Here is a 13,647-nt window from a genome sequence, read left to right as displayed (position 1 = left end):
GAATGGGTTGTATTATGGTATGTGCATTTTATGATAGAACGTGCATTAGTCATGATGAGTTTTAGAGGTATGTTGATAGATTTGATGATTAGGATGTTTAAGTAATGCCTAGAAGGGTTGAGTGAATAGACTCCTCTAAGAAGGGTAGAAGTGTAATTCACCTTGGTTTAGAATCATTTTGTGTGATGGATGAAAAAGCTTAGTGATGACTTGTTGTGACCTTGGAGTTGAAAGAAATGAGGCTTAGAAGAGTTTGTATAGGCTTACTCCCAAGGGGAAGATGATGTGCTTAGATAGCAAGGTCGTGAGTGTTCTTGATGTCTATGATGTTAGGTTTGCTTGAAATTCTCACCTTGAGAGGTGTAGTGAGTGTGAGAAGTTTAGACCCGGTTTAGTAGTCTCATAGGAGATCTTGAGTGGTGTTGATAAGGTTTCTTGTGAGCTAGAGTTTCTTAATGAGAACCTCTCTAATTTAGAAATACCGGTAGGGATCTTAGACCGGAAAGTTAAGAAATAGAAGAACGAGGAAGTTGCTTCCATGCAAGTGTTAAGGAGTAGTCTTTGAGTGAGGGATTTAGGTGAGAGTGCTACTTGGGAGGCTAAGGGCCAATGAGAAGTCCCGATATCCTCATCTTTTTTCCTTGTATTCCTCATTTAGCATTTAAGATCTAGAGATGATAAGTTGCTCTTGATTTGCTTTTATATGAAGCCATGTGTGATTTGTATGTTTCCATGATTTCCTTATGTGGTGCATGTTCATAAAAGCTTAGGATTTAAAAGAAAAATGAGTTTTCATGATTATTTCCTCATGTTGTAGTGCATTTGAGTAAAGTTGCATATAGACTTCATGAGAAAAATTAATGAGCATGCCTTAGTTAGAGTTGAAAGATTCCTCCTGAAATAAATGCTTTTGGAGAGTAAATTGCATTTAGGCTCCATGAGTATGTGTTGAGCATGTTTTTAATTGGGAGATGGTAGTTCCTCCTTGAAAATGAGTAAATATACAATTTCATGCATTTTGGTTTGGTAGATGTAGTTCCTACTCCCTTGTATTGCATTGAGTATGTTTAGCTTGGAGCTGAAGTTTTCCTCCTTGGTTGTGTGCATTTAGATTTATTGCATGCATGATGCACTGCTAGTCTAGAGTCGTTTCCTTTAAGAAGTGTTTAGAATCGTCATTTGAGGACGAATGATCCCAAGGGGGAGATATTGTCATACCACGGAAACTAGTACACTAAACTAGAGCTTTAAGTAAAGGTTTCAAGTTTGAAACAAGGGTTAGAATCGTAAAATGATTTCTCGTAGCTTAGTAGACCATCTAGGGTTTAGTTGAGGGCTACAAGAGTCGAGACTAAAAGGCAAGTGCCAAGATAAAGGGGCAAGGCCCAAGCCAAAGGCCAAGGCTTCCCCAAGCTTGAGCACACTGCCTTAAGTCCACGACCACCACCACGGCCAGTGGGCTGGAGCACGGCCCGTGGTGTGATTTGTGAAGACAAGGCAGTAGCTCCCTAAGGGTTGCCTCAAAGTGGCACACCTCCACGAGCCACTTCACGACCAGTGGTCTTGACCAGGGTTCGTGGGAAGGCTCGTGAAGATGCCTTAGGATGAGGGAGGCCAAGACACTTTGTCCAAGCCACTGCCCAAGGACCACGGGCAGGACCACGGCTCGTGGTCTTGACCATGGCTCGTGAGGTCCTGTCGTGGTGCCTAGCACCATGGCTGCCTAATGAGGGTCAAATTAGGAAATTCATTTTTAATTGGTTTTAAGTGGGGGTTGTTTTATATGGACTTTATACACCTATATAAACTATTTTAAGTCATTAACCACCCCAACTAAGTCATTAATTCTAAAACCCCAAAAGATCCCAAAGTTCTTCATCTAAAAAATTCTCTCTTTAGAAGAAGAAGAAGAAAGGGTCAAGCAAGGTCAACTTCACCCATTGTTGCAAGCTTAGTAAGGCTTTGTATCCAAGGTATGTTAGATTATTCATTTATGGGTTCTTCCACCCATAGAGCCCCCTAGAGTTCCCCCAATTGTGAAAACAAAACCCAATTCTAGCTAGGGTTTCTTCCTACATTGTGAGTAGTGTTTGTATATGATTCCAATTGAGTGGATAAAACCTAATTATGATTGATTTAGCATTGAATTATGATATTATGATGAATTTATGTGAATTCCATGGTTAACCCTAGTCTAATAGATAAAATTGAGATTATGTGGGTTTAAGCCATGAGAGGTGAAATTGAGGATTCATAGGTGATCTTCTAGAATTAATATCGTAATTGTTCAAGGTTAGGAACATATTGACATGAATTGAAATAGATCTTATTATATATGATGGATTATAACTATTAAAGTTGAAATTGAACCTTTATGATCAACTATGACTAGAATCACCTACTAATGAAGAGTGTGATTAGAAACCCTTGAAATCTAGGTACGAATGAGCATTGTAAGAAGTAAAGCTTTGAGATTAAGGCTTGTAATCATGAATGTTAGGGCTTTGAGAGTAAAGCTAATATGATGTTATCTTGTTGTGTATTGTTGAAAGTATATTCTCACTTACACACTTAGGCATAAATATGTTAGGAGATACAAGGTTCTCTCACATAGAATGATTCTAGGTTGGTAGGCTTAATAACCTAAAGTGAATCAAAGCATTGTTAGACTAGAATATCTTGAAGTTGTGATATATGATCCTTTCATCTATAGCTTGACTTGGTAAGACAAGACCAAGATAGGGTAGCTTAGGGTTGAGGATTCATACTCCCTTATGGGTAGCTTGAGTTAGTGGTAGTCATTGTAGCCTATGATTGAGGATTCCTACTCTCTTAAGGGTAGCTTGAACTAGCATTATTAGGATGTTTTCATGATAGCATGACTTGATTTTGCCAAGACCATTTCATGGTAGCTTAGGATTGAGGATCCATACTCTCCAAAGGGTAGCTTGACTTAGCATTGTAGGATGTATTTCAAGGGTAGCTTAGGATTGAGGAATCATACTCTCTTAAGGGTAGCTTACATTAGCATCTAAGTGTGCTTGTAAGGGTAGCTTACATTAGCATTTTAGTGTGCTTGTAAGGGTAGCATGACTTAGTTGGTCTAAGTCTATTTCATGATAGCTAGGATGGAACACATGTTCCCTTCCTAGAATAGCTTGGACTTGCACGGTAGTATGTCTTCAAAGGTAGTTAGTTTAGCATAATATAGTTATGTTAGCAAGATGATAGTTTGGTCTAGCCTATTAGGGTGCTATTCCTTGGTAGCGTTGAATTGGAAAATAGAATTCATTCATGTGTTGTCACTTGCCTTGTACCAAATAGACAAGTACCTTAAATGACAAATGGCAAATAGAAAAGAGGGACTAGTCCCCAACTAGTGAGCATGTATGATAGCCTAAGGTGGTACTTAGTATGAGTTGTAGTATGGATGTCATTCATACATTGCACAAGTATGACTTGAAGCTACTTATGAAGTGTTCTCTAATATAGTGTAGACTTAGCTTGGGTTGTTGCTATAGTTGCCTTCCAATATATGATTGACTAAAGGTGGTAATTCCCTTGTCTATATGATGTAAGATTAGAATGAGACCAAATGAATGGTAGGTATGCATATTGTGACTTCAACGTTATACTTAGTGTGAATGGAATTATGGGATGCCCTTGATGCATTGCACAAGTGTTCTTTGAGGTTACTTAGGAGTATAGTGCTCTTAGTATATGAAAGCCTAGATCTTGACTATGCATATAGACTATGATTAAAATGACCAAAAAAGGGTGCTTAACTTGGATGGTATTATGGGATGCTATTCATGCACTGCACAAGTATGCCTTGAGGTTACTTGAGAGTAGTCCTATTATGATACCAATGACTAGGAGTTGAATAATGCTTATATGATGCTTATGTTGGAGACTTTGCTTATTATTATGATATTGTCTCTTATGCTTATAATTGATGTTTCATGAAGTATTTCATATGATTTTGGATTATGTCTTATATTGACTAACCCTTATCTTATGCTCTTATGATTATGCTAGCTAACATATTTAGTACATTTTGTACTAACGCATACTTTGCCTACATTCTCATCAAATGTAGGGTTTGGAGACTTGAGTTCTATTCTTGGAGATGGATTTTTAAGGAGCAAAAGAGTTGAAGATTTTGGTGAGTCGTCATAGCTTTGAGGACAAAACCCACCATTTCCTTTATGTCTTTTATTTCATGTTGAGACTATTGTACGGGCTATGTCCCAAGAGTTTTATTCTAAAGATGTATTAGATGGTTTGAGACAAAAGTGTAGTAAAGACTTTCGCTTGCATTTTATAAAAATATTTCGATTGTATGGATAAAGTTTTTTTTTAAATTTCCGTACTTTTATATTATCTTATGTTATGATATGCTAAGGGCTTGTATGAGACCCCTTCGGGATCAAGTACGTCATGTTACATCTAGGGTGTACCCCTAGGGCATGACATATACCTTACCGGGGTATATAACATCCTTAAATAAGTGGATCCACTAAGCTATGCTTAAAAGCAATAAGGAATCCTCTAAAAGGTATGACCCTTTAGCCATGTTGGCATACATGGTTTATGAGGATTTTGAGGGTTCTGAACTCATCCCCATATCGGTGCTCAATACTACTCCCAATAATATATAACTCATGCTCATATGTTTAAAAACATAACTCATCCTCAACTTGAGATTATTACTCAAAAGATTCTCTTAAAAGAGATAATGCTCAAAAATTACTCATGAATTCGTTTAGAAATCAAGGTTCTCCTCTCGTTTTAAATGTAAAAGTGTTTACACTTGGGAATACTTAGTTTCCTTGTATTCATTTTGAAACATGAAACTCAACTCTCCTCATTATCATACACAAGTACTCAAGTCTTAAATCAAGTTTTAAAAGATTGTAAAAGACTTCTCAAAATGACTCAAAAGAACTTCTTGAACTTTCCTCTTAACTTTACTTAAACTTGAAAATGTAAATTAAGAGATGTGATTAGGATATGCATGATTTCTCAAGGATTAATGAAGATTTTAAGTGTGGATATCAAGAAGAGAACATAGGTACGATTCGAGGGAACACACACGGAAAGAAGGACAGAAAGGTAGGGCCGGACCTGACGACCATGCCGCAATGAGTGGCGCGGGGCGCCAGCCCCAAAACTACTGAACAGTAATTGGGGTGCGCTGAGTGGCGCGCCGTTCCATGCCTTAAACTACTGGGCAGTAGTTCTAGCGCAATGGTGGTGTGCTGCCCCACCCTTATGCCCAGATTTTTGACTAATTTTTCTTCTCAATTCCAAGGCCTAATTCATCTAGAATCGAATGATTTCCTTTAAAATCCTTTGGAATCATAAACCCAACACAATTACAACGAAATCCACATAAAACCCACCAAGAACTACACTCATTCGCAAGACGCTCACCTCAAGAACTCAACAAAACTCCATTGTTAAAGAATGAAGCACAAAAACTCAAGAACCTCATCAAGAATGTCAATATACACAATCTCATGGATGAATTCATAAATGGAAACTCATGATTGGCGTTAGGGTGAACAAACCCAACACTATGAAAGCTTACATACCTCAAAAGAACTAAGTTATTTGGCGATTTCTCCAGTTTCTTAAAGAACTCTTGAAACCTCCTCTTTTTCTCCTCTTGAACTTTACCCTAACTTTCTTAAACGTTTAAGAATGAATGAAAATTGACTTAATCTGATTAGAACCCTTAACTTGGGTGGGTGAAACGTTCTAGGCTAATGGGGTAAGGAAAAGACTAAATTACCCTTCCTTAAAATGGATGAATTGCCTTAACTAGACAGGCTGCACTTAAATGGGCATAACTCCTTCATCCGAACTCATAATTTAGCAAACTCGGCGGCATTGGAAAGAGGACTCAAAGACCATCAATTTTATATGTAATGGGTCAACTAACTAAATATGTGCTCAAAGTTATAGTCATCTAAAGTTGACCCAAAACTTAAAAACTGACCAAAGTGCAAGGTGTTACATGATCTATTCGCAGGAAATCAAAGGAATCAAAAAGGAAAGAAATCACGCATAAGGAGAGAAACGAAGTGTGATCTGTGAAGCAACACAAGAAAGGAAATCCACCACTTAAGGGAGCACATAATCAAATCAAGAAGCCACAATCCCAGTTGTGATCTGTGAAGGAAAGCCACCACTCAAGGAGCACAGAATCAATTCAAGATAGCCACAATCCCATCATCTGACTAGGATGAATCAATCTAGCATAAATCCAGATGATCTCGAGACAGGATAAAATCAAAGGAAAAACATCCAACCCAAAGTCAAGATCACGCGAAGATCGTCTTAAGAAGAAAGAAGACTAAATTTCTCATGCACATATCTGATCTGGACATAAATTAGCAATTCAACCTAAATCAAGGATTCATCCAATATCCTTGGTTTAAAATACCCTTGGGTTTTCCTTATACGAGCAATTCACAAATCTATATAAACCTTCTTTGGCCTTAGCTATGAAGTACGCACTTCACTTAAACTTGTACTATTTCTTCTATTGTCTTTAATAAATCATTGTATCCTCTTGAAGTATACAACTGGAAAAAGAAAAGAAAAAGAAAGATATAAGTGTAGGTTATACAAGTAGAGGTTGTGTCAAGGTAAAAGATCTTATTTGCACATCAGACAGGGTTCTAAGTCTCAACTCCTTATACTATCCAAAGTTCGTTTTAAGCTATTAAGGAAACCCTTGAAACCCAAGGGGACTAGAAGTAGGCACCACACCGGTGTTCTGAACAAGTATAAAATTTTCTATGTCCCTTACTTTTCACTTTTATATTTGTTTTATACCGTTTCACTAATCTGCAGGTGAGTCAACTGTCCAGTATTGACAGTCGACTCAAATTTTTTTAATTCATCCCCCCCGTCCCTCTTTATCTTTCATCATATACCATATCTTGTACGAGATCTATATCGATTGGATCGGGTACAATGTATGGTACAAATTATATTATGGTTGGCTTAGGTACCATGCCTGATATATGTTCATGATTGACTTGAGTACCACGCCTGGTATATGATTGATTGTTCATTTGTGTGTTTGTTCAATGACTGAACCAGGTTTATTCATTGTGATGTATTTATCTATGTTGGTCCATTAGTGCCCGGATAAGTCTATTAAATGCGGGAATGGTTCTTATGTAAATCAATATTTCATGTTGAACACTATAGTGATGTCTTAGGGATCTCAGGTATTCATGGTTACTTGAAGGGTGTGTTGAATCATGTATGCATTGAACCCAGGGGATAAGTAAGAGTTTTGCAGGTGGTCCACTAAATTAGCTAAGGATCAAGGGCCAAGGTTATAGCATGGGATTTTAAGAAAGGTGATAGACCGATTAATAGAGATAGCTGGTAGTTTTGAATTTAGAATTGGAATCAGTAAGATAATTCTAGTGTTTGGTATAAGATGGGTAGGCGTCGGAGAGTTTCATGTGATAAGGGGGTTAATCTGTGATAGAATTAAAGGGGTAGAATGACTCATAATGGTGGAGTTGGCATTGGAATGAGGAAGGAAGGCTTGGGATGGGGTGTATGGGTTCAAAGGTAGTATTACCTAATAGTAAGGACTATTGTTAAAAGGACGGGGTTGTATAGCTTCAAGTTGTATGTTTCATCTAATTAATTACATGATATTATGTGGTAGATTTGGATTTACCGATGATGTATATCAATACGTGTTGTTTGTACTGATACTATTCTTGCTATGCCACTTGGTGAAGACTATACCAAGTGCGAAATAGGATACTTATTCTTGCTAGTCATCTTGTCCATCTGTTTATAATCGATACAACTCTCGAGTTATGGGACTTCGTAAGTCATCAGAAAATTTGCCACTCGTGCACCTCTATCTATTGTTGTTGTGTTACTGTAGGTATCATCTGTTTCAATATCCAAACTATACTCTTGATATCCTGGTTGTAACCCCCGGGTGTTTAAGGTTGTTCTTTGTATCATTTCGTGTTGAAGGTTTACGAGCTTAACTTTTAGAACTTATTGTAACACCCCTTGTACTCAACGGTATCAGATTAAAATTTGATAAAAATATATTTTTTATTTTTTCCTATAATGCCTTGAATATATATGAAAAATCCATTAATTAAGATATATTTATTTATGTATTTACGTTATTTTATAGGAGTTTTTATAATTCATTGATATTGTGTGAAATGTTAAGTCTAGTACAATTCAAATTTTAGTTGCTTTCATTTGGAGATCAAAAATTATTTATGTGAAAAATACACATCAAGATATTTTCCAGCAAGTAAAATTTATTCTTCTTTTGAATATTATATTTTTCTTTGATTCTGAAGTATGTTTCCAAAAGTTTTTAGGATAAATAACTTGAAATCTATTTAGTGAAATTCTAATTTCAGTCGCTATCAATATGAGATGGATATTAGTTATATGAAAAACACACAAATTGACACAACATGCAATTATTCATTATCAAACAAATGCTTAGTACCTATATATATATAGTACAACTCTTTCTTTAGTCTCTATCATTTTTTGGGTCAACAATAATTTATTTGTAGAACACACATAATGATATTATTTATTATTTCATGAAAAACACACAAATTGACACAACATGCAATTATTCATTATCAAACAAATGCTTAGTACCTATATATATATAGTACAACTCTTTCTTTAGTCTCTATCATTTTTTGGGTCAACAATAATTTATTTGTAGAACACACATAATGATATTATTTATTATTTCCAATTATTTCTTCAATTAAGAAAACAAAAGAGAATAAATAAGATTCTCTTAGCTCATTCGGAAGGATAAGAATAAGAGAAAAAGGCAACATGCAATTATTCACTATCAAACCAAATATGTTCAGTACCTATCTAGTACAACTTAGTAGGTGAAGTGAGCCTATCCAAATCTCGAATTGACTAAAGCTATTTTGGATTCATCATAATATCATTCTGGACATCAAGAATCCCAAGTATGCCACAAAATCAAGTTAAACTCACACTAAGGGTCTGTTTGGAAAGCCATTAGGTAATTGGAATTGTTGTAATTACTAGGGTAATAATTATCAGCATAGTAATTACACAACCTAGTAATTACGTTGATCTGTTTGTTTGCCACGGTGTATGGATAAGTATATTAATAATTATCAGCACAGTAATTACACAATCTAGTAATTACGTTGATCTGTTTGTTTGCCACGGTGTATGGATAAGTATATTATTTGGCTGCACAAGTGTAATAATAAGGTTTTATTGAATTTTAAAAATAAAAATTAATTATTTAAAATTTTAAGAAAAATTATTAGACAAATAAAAGCATTTATAAATGCTATTAAATTCAATATTGAATATATATTGTCTTTTAAAAATATATTAATTAATAAACATATGTTCTTAACTAATAATATAAACATAATTGATTTATATTTTTCAATTAAGTATATTTTAATTAAATTACTCATAAAAACTTAAAGTACAAAATTTCTATGAATATTATGAAATGCATGTTTGAAAAATAAAGATTAATATTATAAATATCATGTCATACAATTATAAAACATTTGACAAAAAGATAATCTATCAAGTCTAACTTTAAAAAAAATAGTTTGCAATGTAAAATATCGAGTCAATAGTACTCCTAAATCAAATGATATCGAAAATACAACATAAGTTCTAAATTCAAGACAAAAAATTTAGCATAATACTCTTATGTCAAATTGCAACATGCAATTATTCACTATCAAACCAAATATGTTCAGTACCTATCTAGTACAACTTAGTAGGTGAAGTGAGCCTATCCAAATCTCGAATTGACTAAAGCTATTTTGGATTCATCATAATATCATTCTGGACATCAAGAATCCCAAGTATGCCACAAAATCAAGTTAAACTCACACTAAGGGTCTGTTTGGAAAGCCATTAGGTAATTGGAATTGTTGTAATTACTAGGGTAATAATTATCAGCATAGTAATTACACAACCTAGTAATTACGTTGATCTGTTTGTTTGCCACGGTGTATGGATAAGTATATTATTTGGCTGCACAAGTGTAATAATAAGGTTTTATTGAATTTTAAAAATAAAAATTAATTATTTAAAATTTTAAGAAAAATTATTAGACAAATAAAAGCATTTATAAATGCTATTAAATTCAATATTGAATATATATTGTCTTTTAAAAATATATTAATTAATAAACATATGTTCTTAATTAATATTATAAAAAATAATTGGATTGTATTTTTCAATTTAGTATATTTTGATTAAATTAATCATAAAAACTAAAAGCACAAAATTTCTATGAACATAATGAAATACATGCTTGACAAATGAGTTAATATTATAAATATCATGTCATAAAATTATAAAACATTTGACAAAAAGATAATCTATCAAGTCTAACTTAAAAAAATATTTTTCAATATAAAATATCGAGTCAATACTTCTAAAACAAATGAAATTGAAAATACAACATAAGTTCTAACTTCTAAGTTCAAAACAAAAAATTTAACATAATATTCTTACATTAAATTTCAACATAACATACATAAATATGATTTGAAAGAAAAGAAAAATGTAAGTCCATAATTGTATTCAATAATGAATTATACTTTAATTTAAAAATTAGAATACTAGTAAAATTATACTAATAATATTTTTTAGATAATACGAAAAATTGCATGGAATCACATGAAGTAAAGGTTGAGAATGAGAAGAAAATGAAATATAAATAATATTAAATAAAAATAAAATATTTTTAGAAAACATTAAAATAATAATAATTAAAAAGAATTTAAAATAATAAAGTTGAAAACACATTAAAATGAAAAAATAGAAATAGAAATAAAAGGAATAAATTAATAAGAAATCAACTTGTAATTACACGATGTAATTACCAACAATTCACAACCTCCCCCTTTGAATTGGAGAGTGTAATTGCCCTTTGCTAATTACACCAATTACCTGCTGACCATGTAATTACATGATCAACCAAACATGACAAACAATGTAATTACACCAAATTCAATTACCAGGGTGACCTTCCAAACAGGCCCTAAGAAAATTTGGCATGCAACCTTCATCTTTCAACTTTGGAGTACGATCCTCGAATGCTTTCCACGATCCTTCTCACTATGTGAGTACGCTAAGATATTATTGATGAACACAATCACAAATAAATTTAAATAGGGTTGAAATATCTTATTCATTAACTCCATATATAAATGCTACTAGAGCATTAAAGTATATTACAAGTACCAAGTTTAATGGTTGTCTTACTGATATTCGAAGTCCTAATCTTCAACTGGTGATAGTCTGACCTCAACTCAATCTTTCAAAACACCAAAGCTCCGTGAAACTGGTCAAATAAATCACCCATGTGCGAAATAGGATACTTATTATTCTTGCTAGTCATCTTGTCCAGTTGTTTATAATCGATACAACTCTCGAGTTCGAGTTCTGAGACTTCGTAAGTCATCAGAAAATTTGCCATTGGTACATGCCCCTACCTATTGTTGTTTAGTGTAGGTATCATCTGTTTCAATATCCAAACTATACTCTTGATATCCTGGTTGTAACCCTCGGGAGTTCTTCATATTAATTTGTGTTGAAGGCTTACGAGCTTAACTTTTAGAATTTATTGTAATACCCCTTGTACTCGAGGGTATCAGATTAAAATTTGCTAAAAACATTTTTTTTTATTTTTTCCTATAACGCTTTGAATATTTATGAAAAATCCATTAATTAAGATATATTTATTTATGTATTTACGTTATTTTATAGGAGTTTGTATAATTCATTGATATTGTGTGAAATATTAAGTCTAGCTAAGTAGATAAAATATTATTCTATGAGGCAACATTTATTCAAAATATTTATCCATCCTAATTGAATTGGTTTATTGTAACCGTCACAAAGAACCATAAATTTTTTCGATGGTTATTGTAAATTTTTTACTAAGCAGCATTTTCTAAAACTGCAAAAAAAAAAAAAAAAAAAAAAAAACCGCTAAGTCTTTTTTTTGTAATAGTGGCAAACATATTATTTTGTTGTCTATTATTTTTTATCCTAATTTATGTGATAGAATTTGACTGAGCATGAAATTTAAGAAATTAAAAAAATAATTTTAAATAAATTATAAATATTTATGTGGCTACAAATTATGTCATTAAGATAAAAATGAATAATTTGAAGTATTGTTGGAATTTTTTGTGTCTTTGTATTGTTTTTTACGGGGTATCTAAAATCTAGTTGTGTTAAATGGGTTAATAAATATATTATTAAAAAAATAATGTGACATGACATACAACTAGGAGAAGAGGTTTTTATTAATTAAGTATATATATTTTGAGAGAAATAGTGATAGTTGAGTGATGTTGTAGATCTAAAAAAAAAAATAGCAGGCAATTTTGCAAACATGAGGGACTATTCAGGGATTTACTCTATAAACTAAGGGCTATCAATTTAAATGTTAAAGTCGTGAGTTTTGGGTGTGTTCCGTGGAAATGTTTTTCAATATTTTCATTTTTTTGTCAATTTTTGGAAAACATCTTTCTTTAAGAAAACAAGTTCCATAAAAATGAGAAAAATAATTTTCCTAATATAAATAGAAAAAACAAGTTACTCAAGTAGCATTCCACATTGATGGTAACCTCCTCAACCTTTCAACATATGTTACATATCATCTTCACCACTACCTTGTAGCCCTCCATCCCTACCTCATCACCCCTACACCTCTTATATATAGTATTTGTCTAGATTATATATAAGTACTTTTAGAAAATCATTTCTTTACCTATGTACATATTAGGGGTGTACATGGTCGGGTTGGTTCGGGTTTTTCTAATATCAAACCAAACCATTTGTGTCGGATTTTTAAATCTATAAACCAAACCAAACCAATTAAACACGGGTTTTTCAGCCTCGGATTTTTTTGGATTTTTTCAGGTTTTTCGGATTTTCGGATTTTTTTTGGTAAAGTATTCATACAAACATATAATTTACTTGTACTTCAAATATTTCTTTAATCCTACCAAAATACAACTATCTAAGGTGTTTCTTAAGAAAATAACACAAAATATGATATGAGTAGTGACACTAGAATATCTAACAAAAAAATAATAATAATGAAATCGCGTAAAACAAATATTGCCAATTAACAAGTCATAATGAAAATGATCATAATTTAAAAGTACTAAATCATGCTAAAATAAGTTTAATAAGTATTAGTTACATGACTAAATATTAAAGGAAATTAAAATTAGATTATGTATTTGAATTGTCTAAACCAATGTAAAATCAAAGAACAAATATTCAATATTATTGTCATTCTTAGTGTTGAATTGATTTTCTTTTTGCATTAGTATTAATTTGATTTTGATTTAAGCGAACCCTTGGCCTGGCTTAATAACTCAGCGGAAGACTTAACTCATCACATACACATTTATGAAGTAACTAGACTGTTAAAAAGGAACATTCAACTGGCCATTAAGGCAAACTCAAGTCTTTAACATATGAAATGAAAAGTAAAGACAACTAAATTAACTAACTGACTGTCTAACTATCTATGAAGCCTCTAAACAACTGAGATGGATGACGGGACAG

This window comes from Solanum tuberosum, unplaced genomic scaffold (assembly GCF_000226075.1).
Source record: "Solanum tuberosum cultivar DM 1-3 516 R44 unplaced genomic scaffold, SolTub_3.0 scf00078, whole genome shotgun sequence".
NCBI classification, from domain to species: Eukaryota; Viridiplantae; Streptophyta; class Magnoliopsida; order Solanales; family Solanaceae; genus Solanum; species Solanum tuberosum.
The sequence above is the reverse complement of the archived record's forward strand: the minus strand, read 5'-3'. Positions refer to the sequence as shown.